The sequence below is a fragment of the Pseudophryne corroboree genome, chromosome 1, assembly GCF_028390025.1.
Source record: "Pseudophryne corroboree isolate aPseCor3 chromosome 1, aPseCor3.hap2, whole genome shotgun sequence".
NCBI classification, from domain to species: Eukaryota; Metazoa; Chordata; class Amphibia; order Anura; family Myobatrachidae; genus Pseudophryne; species Pseudophryne corroboree.
Window position 1 is genome coordinate 347,503,272 of NC_086444.1, and position 13,974 is coordinate 347,517,245.

Genomic DNA, 13,974 nt, shown 5'->3' on the forward strand with positions numbered 1-13,974 from the left:
CACAAAGGTTAATGTCACACTCTACTGTTATAGACAGGCATCCATCCAAGGTAGAGGAAATGATCTCCCAGATACCGGAATCCCTCTGGACCAAAGATGGACAAGACACTGGATTGATGGCAAATGTAGCTCCTGTAGTAGTGCAAGTAAAAGATGGTAGGATAGCTCCAAAAATCCCACAGTATCCTCTGAAGCCAGAGGTGGAATTAGGAGTTTACCCAGTCATAGAGCGCTTGCTACAACAGGGCATCCTAGTTAGGACATCCAGCGCTGCCAATAGTCCCATCTTCCCTGTGAAAAAGAGTGGGGGGAGGGGTTACAGGCTAGTGCAGGATCTAAGGGGGATAAACAAGATAGTTGAGAGCCAATTCCCCGTAGTGCCAAATCCAGCTGTCATCCTCATGCAAATTCCCCCTACTGCAAAATTTTTCACTGTCATTGACCTCTTCCGCTTTCTTTTCGGTCCCTCTGCACCCTGACAGCCAATATTTGTTTGCATTTACATACAGAGGAGTACAGTACACCTGGACTCGTCTCCCCCAAGGTTTCATTGACAGCCCAAGTATTTTCTCCCAGGCTTTGCATGACTGTTTACAATCCTTTCAACCTGAGAGCGGATCAGTATTAATACAGTATGTAGATGACCTACTGCTGTGTTCAGATTCACTCGAAGCATCCTTGAAAGACACGAAACAGCTTCTGTTTCACCTATCTAATACGGGACACAAGGTTTCAAAGTATAAGTTACAGTTGTGCCAGACCAAGGTGAAATATTTGGGACATTGCTTGACACAAGGACTGAGACACCTCACCGCTGATAGAATACAGGCGATTCGCGACAGGACTCTGCCACAAACCCAGCAACAGATCCGCACTTTCCTTGGAATGTGTGGGTACTGCCGAAACTGGATCCCAGGGTTCTCCATACTGGCTTTACCTTTGCAGGAAATGGTCTCCTCGAACAAACCAGAGTGGATCTCTCACACAGATGAGTCCGAACTGGCATTTGAGAGACTTAAACAATGCCTATCACAGGCACCTGCATTAGGCATGCCAGATTATGGGAAACCTTTTGAGTTGTACGGTACGGAAAGTGCTGGGTGTGCGGCAGGTGTCCTAACCCAGAAACATGGTGATGCCAGCAGGCCGGTAGCTTACTACAGTGCACAGTTGGACACCGTAGCACGGTCTCTCCCCACATGCTTGCGAAGTGATGCAGCGATAGCATTGCTAGTGAGTAAAAGTGAAGATGTAGTGTTGGGACACAACCTGACCATCCATACACCTTATGCAGTATCAGCCTTACTGAACTCTGCCCAAACCAGACATGTCTCATCAGCACGGTTTACAAGGTGGGAATTAGCACTAATGGCATCTGTAAACATCATCATAAAAAGATGCAGCGCACTAAATCCCGCAACTTACCTCCCGGGTATGCCTGGACAGGCACAAAGGGTGGAGGATGAGAGTGATGGTGAAGGAGGATTTAGTACAGACACTGACACACATGATTGTATGGAATATCTGAACCAAACTTTCACTGCAAGACCCGACATTAGTGACAACCCACTGGAAGGCGTAGATTTTACTTTTTACACTGACGGTAGTTGCCACAGACAGACGGACTCGGGAGACTTGTGTACTGGATACGCAGTCGTAGATGACAAAGGTATCATAGAAGCTGAACCCCTGGGCCCACCGCACTCAGCACAAGTTGCTGAGCTGGTCGCCCTAACCAGAGCGTGTGAATTGGCTAAGGGTAAGTAAGCCAATATTTATACAGATTCTAGGTATGCCTTTGGAGTAGTGCGTGATTTCGGGGCCCTATGGCGCCTCAGAAATTTCATGACGGCAGCTGGCACACCTGTAGCGCATGCATCCCATATAAAAAGGCTTCTAACAGCGATACAGGAACCTGACAGAGTGGCTGTTATCAAGTGCAAAGCCCACACTTACAGTCAAGACCCAGTGTCACTTGGTAACAGCCGGGCAGACGAAGCTGCTAAATCAGCAGCCAGCACCCCCACACAGACAGATATCACACAACTGATGGTATTCAATACCGTCAACACACAAAAATTAAGTGAAATGCAAAATTTGTGTTCCCCACAGGAAAAGGCAGTCTGGAGGTCAAAAGGATATGGCCAGGAGTCCTCAGGACTCTGGACAGATGGACAAGGTAAGCCAGTAGCCCCCAGAGCATATCTTCCAAGCTTAGCTGAGGCGGCACATAGTCTGACTCATCTGGGCAAAGAGGGTATGTGTAAGCTGGTGAGAGCCTACTGGTGTGCGCCAGGATTCTCTTCTCATGCGGGTAAGAGAGCAATGACATGTCTTATCTGCTTGAGGAAGAATATTGGAAAGTCAATACCAACAGAACCATCCCATATCCCGCCGACAGACGGCCCTTTTCAGGTAATACAAATTGATTTAATACAGTTGCCACCCTGCAGAAATTTAAAGTATGTGTTAGTTTGTATTGACGTGTTTTCAAATTGGGTAGATGCGTTCCCCGCTGCCACAAATACTGCTACGTTCACTGCAAAGAAAATTGTGCAGGAATTTGTGTGCAGATATGGTATCCCTAGGATAATTGAAAGTGTCAAAGTCGAAAAATATCATTATTCTCATGCCTTGTACTAACCCCATGCGCTTGCCCGCTGCACGTGCACATTCTCTCCCGTGCGTGCGCATATTTGCAGTTGCGTGACGGCGCCTCCACGGTCATGCGCTCGAGCGCGTGGTATGTGCATTTACGGTAGAGTTTGTGTGCGTCTGGCGGGCGACTCGATTGTCACATAATTAATCCAAATAGTGTATTTTGTAGGTTATGGTCTCCTTAATAATATCTGTAAGTATGTTTAGTGTAACTGGTTCATGAACAAAGGAATTCCTCTTTGCATGATACGAAGGGTCAGACAGGGTCTGAACAGTGGTGTTTAGTACCTAACCGAAGAGTATTTTATTAGTAACATTCCGGCGTTGGTTTGAAAGAGATTAATCGCTCCTGCTTATAGTTATGTTTAAAAGAAGTTTATGGACTTTAAAAGTATTTGCTGTTTTATTACACATGTGGTGTGAGTCCTGAGATTCCCTCCCACCTGAGCAGTCTGGAATAGTCACAGCCCACCTGTTCAAACAAACCTATGACCTTTTGTTATAATGTGAAGACAGATTCCTGTGTCCAATGAACAATGAGATTGCAGGCCCCTTTGTAGTGTACTGTATGCAGTGTATATAAGGCAGCCAGTTTGGGCCAGCTCAGTCTACTCTCCACAAAAGGTTTTCATCACTGACTAACTATGGAGCTGGTGACCAGGACTGCGCAGCGATCATTCCCCAGTGTGTAAGTTTTTCTCTGTAACCAACTTGTTCTCTGTTTGTGTTTGCCATACTCTCTCTCTCTGTTATTGTTAAACTGTTGTATATTGTATATGTGTAGTTATCATGTTTAGATATTGATGTTAGTCTGTAGTGTATAAGATGTTAACTGTATTTTCCCTTTTTACATAACTAAATCTCGTTAGTAAAGGTTTTGGAACCTTAGGCAAGGTATTGTGTGTTTATTACATTACTGAGGGTATTCGGAGCGTCTCAATCGCTCAAGCGGCTTTTATATAATAGAGGTTAATTAGCATTGCATTGTGTTCACATTACAAAACCAAGGTTTACAGTATAGGCTCAGCCTTTCATTGTGTTGCATAAAAGGTTTACTGTGTGTCTTTCTGTGAGCGTCTGCGCCGCTCGTGTTCCTCTTGTGGGCACAGCGTCCGCTACGCTAGTAGCGTAGCATTACGGTACTCGGACCGCCTATAGCGTGCTCGATACCAAGCGTAAGCCATGAGCGAACGTGCCGCTCGTGCGTCTCGACCACGGCCTAGCGTCTGTTACGCTAAGTGCGTACCATTACGGCACCTCGTGCGCCTATTGCGTATGTTGTCTTTAATAAGTATATAGCTTAAGTTCAAGATAAATAATCAGCTCTATCAATTGGGGCCTCGTCCTTCCTCCACATATCCGCACTAGCGCACACAAGCAGACTTTATCTGTCAGCAACGGGGGAAGGTAGTATCCCTTGGTATCCGTGTTGGTGGTTGGGGATACAGTAGTGCTGACTAGATAAGCATCTGCATTGCTACGTTGTAGGAGTGCTGGTGGAATCCGGGAACCGAAGAAGGTAAGAACATTAAGCTATTGTCTTTTTAAATCTGGTTTTAATTTCTATTTGGTGCCAACTGCACACGCAGATTGGATTGCTTGTCTGTTTAAATAGGTTTAAAAGTATTTTTAATCGCTCTGCATAGCTTGATAGTTTTATTTTTAACTCAGGCCTAAAATAACTTTAGGGGCTGGCATGGTGATTTTCTTTGTGACAAAAGGAGCCGCATGGTCTGTCCTCCATTTTGTGTAACCCTCATGGATGTGAAAGGGGGAGGAGCAGCGGCCATTTTGGGAAGGTCAATTTTTTTTTCTGAATGGCTGATTTTCAGTTGACTCGGGAAATAATCAGCCATCCATTGTCAAAAAGAAATCATCATTTAATGAGTTTTTAATGCATTTATCTAATCCATATCATAAATCAATTATAAATAGTTCAGATGGGGATTAATGAAAGTTAATAATAAAATAAATATTTGAACGACACACAGAAATAAAACAAAGTTTTTTTTTCTTTCTTTTTCTCCCTTCAAGAGCCTGTTTAACTCTGCTACTTGTGAGATGGTCCATTGAAATGCAAATGAACCTGTGTAACTGGGTTTTGTTTTTTTTTCTCCCAGCAGTGAAAGAAATCGCCTTCACAGATAGTTAAAAAGCACATTCATATGCAAATTAGAAGCACTGAATAGGGTCTCATAGATGTAATATCTATATGTGTGTGCTTACATCAATGTATGTTATTAGATTAATTTAGAATTGCATGTTTTATTTGTGTAATTTTCACATCTCACTCTTCTGTTTGCCATTTATCATTGATAACGTGCTGAGAAAGATTTGTTGCTATTGGTAGTTAAAAGTAAAATTAATACGTAAGGGAGTAATTTGTAAAACACGCACACGGCTTTGCCTAAGATACAAGGGAAATCTGTGTGGTGTTCAGTAAATGATTGCAGTTAAAGATCATTTACATTGATATAAACGTGTTACTTGTGTTACTGTGGACGTGTCTGGCCTGTGTTCATGTGTCCCTAGCAAAGGGCGGGACAAGCGTACGCGACGCAAGGGCCGACGCACGTAGCGTATATTACGCAACGGAGCATATGGGTACGCCCACGTAATACAAATCACACAATAGTATTGTTATAGTAGGCGATATGGAGGCAACGCGATAATAGCGCAAGTCACTCTCAGTGTCCTAAATTTTAGCGTAAATAATCCTTCTCTAGTTGTAACTCCTTTCGGGACTAGACTGCGATACTGAATGAAAGGGATTTCTGTGCAGAAACTAAAGTAAAGAGTATATGAGGTGAAAGAGTGTGTATACATATATATATATATATATATATGTTTCTCATTTTTGGGTGGAACCACAGGAAATCGAGTTCTCGTGAGGTACATATACGTGAAAGTGACAGCACGGTGGCTTGGGAGGCATCCCTTTTTAAACATATTGAAATAAGAGCATTAGAGTATAGCAGACCAGGAGGTCACGGACCAGGAGGTCCAGAGACAGACCAGGAGGTCTAGGTACAGCGGACTAGGAAGTCCGCTATAGATAGAGTCAAGAAGCACAACACCAGGAGGGTTGGTGCAATACCCATATAGGCCATTAAGCTCCGGCTGAAGGAATTCGCAGCCACAATTTTCGATTCCACTGGTCGTTCCGCACATAAGATTAGTTGCTTATGTGCAGAATGATTGTACCGCATGTAATTGTGTGCATTAGTTAGTAACTTGACCCAGTACCATTTGCGTACGCTAGAGGGGTCATAAACGCTATTTGTACATTCTAACGTGATTTGTGTAATTTTTTTTATTTTAAGGGAGGTTCGCTGGTCACTCAGGAATTCTCCAGCAACTGATGTTTACTGGGAAGGGTTAAGTGCTCTTCGGATCACACCCACACGTTCCAGTAAATAGAGGTTCAGGTCGCAGGGGCCCTAGGTTGAGTACGCCAGCGCTAAGGCAGTGTGTGGGCGTATTGGTCGACGTGCACGAGTGAGTGGAGGTACTCGGTAAACTTTCACCGTCAGCCTACCCTGGACATCTTGGTTTTTGTAAGGGTTCGCTGAAGACCCTGATTTGAAGGTCAGAGGTAGCGAAAGCAACACCTGCAAAGATGGGGGCCAGTTGTTCAGGTAGGGGGCGATCAACCCTGGTCCAGGTTGATTTAGTAAACCGGCCCATAAGGTCAGCAAGGTATATAACGTGTGATACAGACCAGGAGGTCCAAGATGAATCACATACAAAGGTTTTCAATGAATGGGAAAGAATGACTGTGCATGACGGGGAAAAGTTCCCACAGGTAGGCAGTTTTAGCCCCGAGGTGTTACAAAATCTAAGGAGAAGGATATGTCTCATTAAATCTGCAAAGAGACAGATCAAACATTATGATTATTTACAGTTATGGCAACGGGAAAGTGAAATACAAGGAGGATTAGCTTACACAGCTGACTCTCACTTTGGTAAGAAAAATATGGCAACAAGAGAGAAAGTGGTTACAGAGAATGGCACACTGGGGTATGATAAACATGCACTTAGTAACTGTATAGATGATAAGAATAATTGTAACGAATGTAACAATGATAAAAGTAAAACTGTTAAATGTACAACTGTTAACCCGTTCAAGTTGCACTCCATGTTAAACTTCCCTCAGGATTACAAGCAAGAAAGTGAGCCCAGCACGAGGTCGGCACCATTTCCAGCAGCCATCATACAAGACATCCAGGTGGACGCGACCAAATCGGTAAAGGCAGTAGTCAAACCCCCTTGCGGAGGGTCAGGTGAGGTCGTGTCCACAGGTACGTACAGTGTTATATATCACGCACAAACAAATGTATCTCATATTGTAGAACCAACACAAGATGATGTTATAATTGAATGGAACATCAAAAGACACCTGGAGTCACAGGGCAGTAAGCAAATGACAATCAGTAGACAAGCCCTGACAACGAAGCCACACCAGCTTTAGCCCCAAACCCCTGTGAGAAATTCAAATGTGATAGTTTGTTATCATTGTCACAAAGAGGGACATTTTGCAAGAGATTGTAGATCAAGAAATATACAAAAGTCATATCAACCCCCTAGACAACGACATGACCGTGATATCCAAAGAAACAGGGAAGCACAGGGAGGTAAGAAGCCTCAGATCCCTGTGGGCAAGTCAAAGGTGATAAGATGTTATAATTGCCAGAAGGAAGGTCATTTTGCACGAAGTTGTAGGTTTAATGATCCACAAAAGGTATATCAACCCCCTAGACAAAAAACATGAGCAAAGTCATGATACACGAAATTGTAATCAGGGATCACATAAGAAGAATTTTGGGCCGCACCTGTAATATGCAGTCAGGAAAGTTGATCATTAGGCCTGGTAGTAAACGTGAGGTTACAGTTAATGATATTGGGAGGTCAGTTCCGTGTAGACACAGGAACGGCCGGGTAAACTTTGTAATTTATCTGTAAATGTTTCTTTTTCCCCATCTCTGACGTTCATCGGCAGAACTCAAACATCACATAGCTACTTGGTCTTTGCAGAAGTCTATCTAACCCCAGTGTGACCTACCGACATCGGTGTGTCCTGGCCAGGCACAAAAGGGTGAAGTGTGGAAATACTGGTGGGGGGAGACTGCGCAAAAATATCAATGGATGTGATGGTGTGACAGCCTGATGGTGAACGGAAGATCTGACAATGTTTTTTGTTTGTTGTTTTAGGTAACATATATATGAATTGTTCTCTCTCTCGGTTTTTTTTTTTTTTCCTCTTCTCTCTCATGTTCTCATGCTTTACAGATGGTATGTCACACATCAGTTAGACAAATGGTAATGCAAGATTTTTGCTCCTTACAGAAAGATCGCAGATTTGGAAGGAATATTGTATCACCAGAATGTTCGTTTGGAAGATTGAGAGACAGCACCTTTAACATGACAACAGAGCAAGAGGAACAACAAGACTAGAAGACATCGTAACATTTTTCTTTCCCCTCAATTATTTTTTTGTACCCCCATTACAAATTTCTCCTTTTCCTCCTATAAGATGGACTTGCCCCAAGAGACTGTGATCCGGATTTTCCTGTTGACCATGATGTTGACCAGAGCAGTCTGTTTCGGTGAGAGTACCATGGAGGTCGAGAAAGGATCTGGAATGGGTTCTGATGACCAGGATGGAGGCGTAGATTTCCAAGAGCAGCACAATCACCGAGTAAAGGCGAGTATCAGAAAACGATCTGATAGCATTGACAATAGAAGGAATTGTGAAGGATTGTTAGCTGAAGAGAACTGCATCTGTAGGCATTGTGACAATATAGTTGAGGATGGGTGCATCAAGAAATGTCAGTCCAGTTTTAATGTCCACATGGACTGACATCCATTGAGTGACTATCACTCCTTAGTGGGTAAAGTGTTAAACCAGACAGACTGTATGGTATGCTCTCAAGTACCTCAAGGTCATAGCAAATCAGGACTAGTACCATTCCCTTTAACTGTAGGAGAGGTACTTGAGTTAAGTGGTGGGAGGCCGGTGGACAAGAGGTTTAATATCTCTAGTCCTCCTAGTTTGAAGCTCCACCAGTATCATGTGGATAGGTCCTTAGTATGCTTTAACATTTCCAATCCACGAAAGCCGGGAAATTGGGAAGTGTCATGGAGTAATCAAACCATGACATTTTCATATAGAGCCGACAGAATGCCCATAGACACAGAACTTATACGCCAGATAGCCGACAATGGAAGGTTTTTCCGGTATAGGTATACTCTAGGAAGTAGGACCATGCGAGTTGGAGAAGTATCACCAGGATACTGTGCACATATCGTACAAACTGATACGTGTACTAGACAGATGGGAGAGTTAGGGTTAGGAGATTTCACATGGAAAATTTGTAACATGGTTATGTCATACTCCGTCCCATATGTTCCCCCCGATGATTCATATTTCATATGTGGGAGAAAGGCGTATAGGTTCCTTGCCCCAAACTCAGAGGGATTGTGTTACATTGGAAAAGTACTGCCTGAAGTAATGACTATCCCATACCAAAATGAAAGACATTCACCGCGGTGCCCAAGCTTCTTATACTCACACTCATTACGAGCACGTCGTTAAACGGCACCTGATAGAGAGGACAGAGCATCCGGCCTCTGATCTGATCCATGAATCCACCGGGATTCAATTCTTACTCGCGTTAGATATCACTCGTACCGCCAGAGGAGTGATAAATTATAAATATATATCTGCGCTAGCAAACTTATTAGACAATATCACCGAAATGTATGACGACACGTGGGAAAGAGTTACAAGCCTACAAAACAGAGCTGGTTCAGCATAGGATGATTCTCAATTATCTCACAGCAGTGACAGGCGGGTATTGCGTTACCCTAGCAACTCAGTATGGAGTAAAGTGCTGCACGTATATTACAAACAGCACTGAGGACCCGGCCGAGGTCATAGACCAAAAGATGGATGACATTTTGCAATTGAAGTGGGAGTTACGAAGGAAACACAATCTCACACTCGCTGCTGTGGGTAATGAGCTGACCAGTTGGGTGTCATGGTTGAACCCACGAAATTGGTTCTCTGGTTTAGGAGAATGGACCCAAGGTATTATAATGGACGTAGGGAAATTTCTCTTGTGTATTCTGGGAGTCGTCATATTGGTTGGCCTGATATTTAGATGCGTTCGGGCTTTAACGAAGTGTAAAGGTAGTACTAGAGTGATGAGTCTGAGGAGCGAGGACACTGTAATAACAATAACTAATTTGATTTATGACCCAACGATAGAGACAATGTTGTGATGAAAATGTGATTCCACGGTCCGTTTCTTTCACACGTTTCTCCTTTGTTTTCCTCCAAGGTACAGAGACAGCCGCTTGGAAGAAGAATTTAACAACCTCTTTTATACAGACCATTGATGAACTATGCTACAAGCCCCCAATATCCCTAGTGACTTTAACTTTTACGATAGCCCAATACTTTAGAGACTGTAATTTTATGGACAATGGGACAGCTTTTGCTTGCTATTTTAGCAAAAGCACCGAGAGACATCAGACAACATGTACATCAAGACAAGACACCAGACAAGATCTCAATCGGCGACTGTTTATTTAAACTCGCATAGTTTACGACTGCATTTATAACGAGTGTTTCTTATCTTCATCTCTACAACCCCCAGGTAGTATCTCACATAGCCGACAGGTGATTCTCACATATTAGCATTCACATGTTCCCCCCCTTCATGTATCATCAACTAAATGTGCTCCCCCATTTGTTGCAACCAAAAGCCGAAAAGAGCTCGGTAGAGTTTGACAGCCCATCCACAGACCCTTGATAAGGGATAAGAAGGATTCAAATGTATACTTCGCAATACCTCGAAGCTTGATTTAAAACACGTACGGCAGGATGATACATGACCCCTCAAACATGGATTTCATACACACATGCTTTTACTGTCTCACTAGGTCATACTTTTCCCACCTTCTCCTCTCCTCCCTTTACCCAATCATAAAAAGGTATTTACATGATGACATATATTTTTCTGTTTGAACTGTTTAGGAAGTGGCAGTTATTGGTGACTGCCAAAGGGTGGACTGTCAAAGTCGAAAAATATCGTTATTCTCATGCCTTGTACTAACCCCATGCGCTTGCCCGCTGCACGTGCACATTCTCTCCCGTGCGTGCGCATATTCGCAGTTGCGTGATGGCGCCTCCACGGTCATGCGCTCGAGCGCGTGGTATGTGCATTTACGGTAGAGTTTGTGTGCGTCTGGCGGGCGACTCGATTGTCACATAATTAATCCAAATAGTGTATTTTGTAGGTTATGGTCTCCTTAATAATATCTGTAAGTATGTTTAGTGTAACTGGTTCATGAACAAAGGAATTCCTCTTTGCATGATACGAAGGGTCAGACAGGGTCTGAACAGTGGTGTTTAGTACCTAACCGAAGAGTATTTTATTAGTAACATTCTGGCGTTGGTTTGAAAGAGATTAATCGCTCCTGCTTATAGTTATGTTTAAAAGAAGTTTATGGACTTTAAAAGTATTTGCTGTTTTATTACACATGTGGTGTGAGTCCTGAGATTCCCTCCCACCTGAGCAGTCTGGAATAGTCACAGCCCACCTGTTCAAACAAACCTATGACCTTTTGTTATAATGTGAAGACAGATTCCTGTGTCCAATGAACAATGAGATTGCAGGCCCCTTTGTAGTGTACTGTATGCAGTGTATATAAGGCAGCCAGTTTGGGCCAGCTCAGTCTACTCTCCACAAAAGGTTTTCATCACTGACTAACTATGGAGCTGGTGACCAGGACTGCACAGCGATCATTCCCCAGTGTGTAAGTTTTTCTCTGTAACCAACTTGTTCTCTGTTTGTATTTGCCATACTCTCTCTCTCTGTTATTGTTAAACTGTTGTGTATTTTATATGTGTAGTTATCATGTTTAGATATTGATGTTAGTCTGTAGTGTATAAGATGTTAACTATATTTTCCCTTTTTACATAACTAAATCTCGTTAGTAAAGGTTTTGGAACCTTAGCAAGGTATTGTGTGTTTATTACATTACTGAGGGTATTCGAAGCGTCTCAATCGCTCAAGCGGCTTTTATATAATAGAGGTTAATTAGCATTGCATTGTGTTCACATTACAGTATAGGCTCAGCCTTTCATTGTGTTGCATAAAAGGTTTACTGTGTGTCATTCTGTGAGCGTCTGCGCCGCTCGTGTTCCTCTTGTGGGAACAGCGTCCGCTACGCTAGTAGTGTAGCATTACGGTACTCGGACCGCCTATAGCGTGCTCGATACCAAGCGTAAGCCATGAGCGAACGTGCCGCTCGTGCGTCTCGACCACGGCCTAGCGTCTGTTACGCTAAGTGCGTACCATTACGGCACCTCGTGCGCCTATTGCGTCTGTTGTCTTTAATAAGTATATAGCTTAAGTTCAAGATAAATAATCAGCTCTATCAAAATCGATAGGGGTACCCATTTTACAGGTGAAGTCTTTCAGGTTATGTGCAAACTAATGGGAATTAATAGTAAGCTGCATACTCCGTACCGCCCACAGGCGAGTGCAAAAGTGGAAAGAGTAAACAGCACTATTAAGAACAAGCTGAGCAAAGTGATGGCTGAAACTGGATTGTTATGGCCAGAAGCTTTGCCACTTGTATTGTACGCCATCAGAACCACTCCCAGGTCCCCCCTTAACCTATCACCCTTTGAGATTCTTTTTGGTCGACAACCATATGTAATGATTGACCCCCAGGATGATTTGAAATGTAATAATGAGGTGACTGTAAAATATATGGTTAAAATGAGCCAGCAGTTGAGAAATCAAAACAGAAATCTAAAGCTGGTGATTCCTGACCTACCAAACAGTAATTGTCATGACACTGAACATGGGGATTATGTAATGATTCGAAATTTTCTACGCTCAGGTTGCCTTATTGACCGGTGGGAAGGACCGTACCAAGTCTTACTAACCAGCACGACAGCATTGAAGGTTGCCGAGAGAGAGACTTGGGTCCACTCGTCCCACTGTAAGAAGGTCGCTGACCCAGAGAAAGCCAGTGACAAAGAGCAGAGTGTAGAAGAAATCGTATCACTGGAGTGCCTGTTCCGGGAAGGTTGAGAGGCAGGACTGTTGTCACGGCACCTGAGCACAGAGAACTACAAGACCAGAGGCGGATGTCGCACAAAATTTCTTTTTCCTTTTTATTATTTTCTCCATCTCCCATTACCCTCCTTTCCCCCCTTCCTTGCTCCTTTTTCTCTCCCCTTAGCAAGATGGACTTACCCCAAGAGACTGCATTCCGGGTTTTCCTGTTGACCCTGTTGTTGACCAGAGCAGTCTGTTTCGGTGAGAGTACCAGAGAGGTCGAGAAAGGATCTGGAATGGGTTCTGATGGCAAGGACGGATTTGTAGAATTCCAAGAGCAACACATTCACCGATCAAAGGCGAGTATCAGAAAACGATCTGGTAGTCAAGAAACTAGGAGACACTGTGAAGGGTTATTGGCTGAGGAAAATTGTATTTGTAGAAACTGTGAAAACATAGTTGAGGACGGGTGCATCCAGAGATGTCAGTCCAGCCTAAATATCAACATGGACCGTCATTCATTGAGTGATTATCACTCATTAGTGGGTAAGGTTTTAAACCAAACAGAATGCTGGGTGTGCTCACAAGTACCTCAAGGTCAGAGCAAGTCAGGACTAGTACCGTATCCATTAACAATAGATGAGGTACTTGAATTAAGGGGTGGGAGACCGGTGGACAAGAAATTTAATATTTCTAGGCCCCCTAGTTTGAAGCTCCACCAATATCATGTGGATAGATCCTTAGTATGTTTCAACATTTCCAATTCCCGAAAGCCGGGAAATTGGGAAGTGACATGGAATAACCAAACCATGGCATTTTCACTCACAGCCGACAGAATGCCCGTAGACTCAGAACTTATACGCCAAATAGCCGACGGTGGAAGGTATTTTCGGTACAGGTATACGCTAGGAAGTAGGACCATGCGGGTTGGAGAAGTATCACCAGGGTACTGTGCGCATATCATACAGCCTGATACGTGTACTGAACAGATGAGAGAGTTAGGGATAGGATTTTTCACTTGGAAGGATTGCAATATGGTAATGTCATATTCTGTCCCATATGTTCTCCCCAATGATGCATATTTCATATGCGGGAGGAAGGCGTATAAGTGGCTTGCCCCAAACTCAGAGGGATTGTGTTACATTGGAAGAGTGTTGCCAGAAGTTATGACCATAACCCATAATAATATGAAAGACCTTCACCGCAATGCTCAAGCTCCTTACACTCACACTCACTA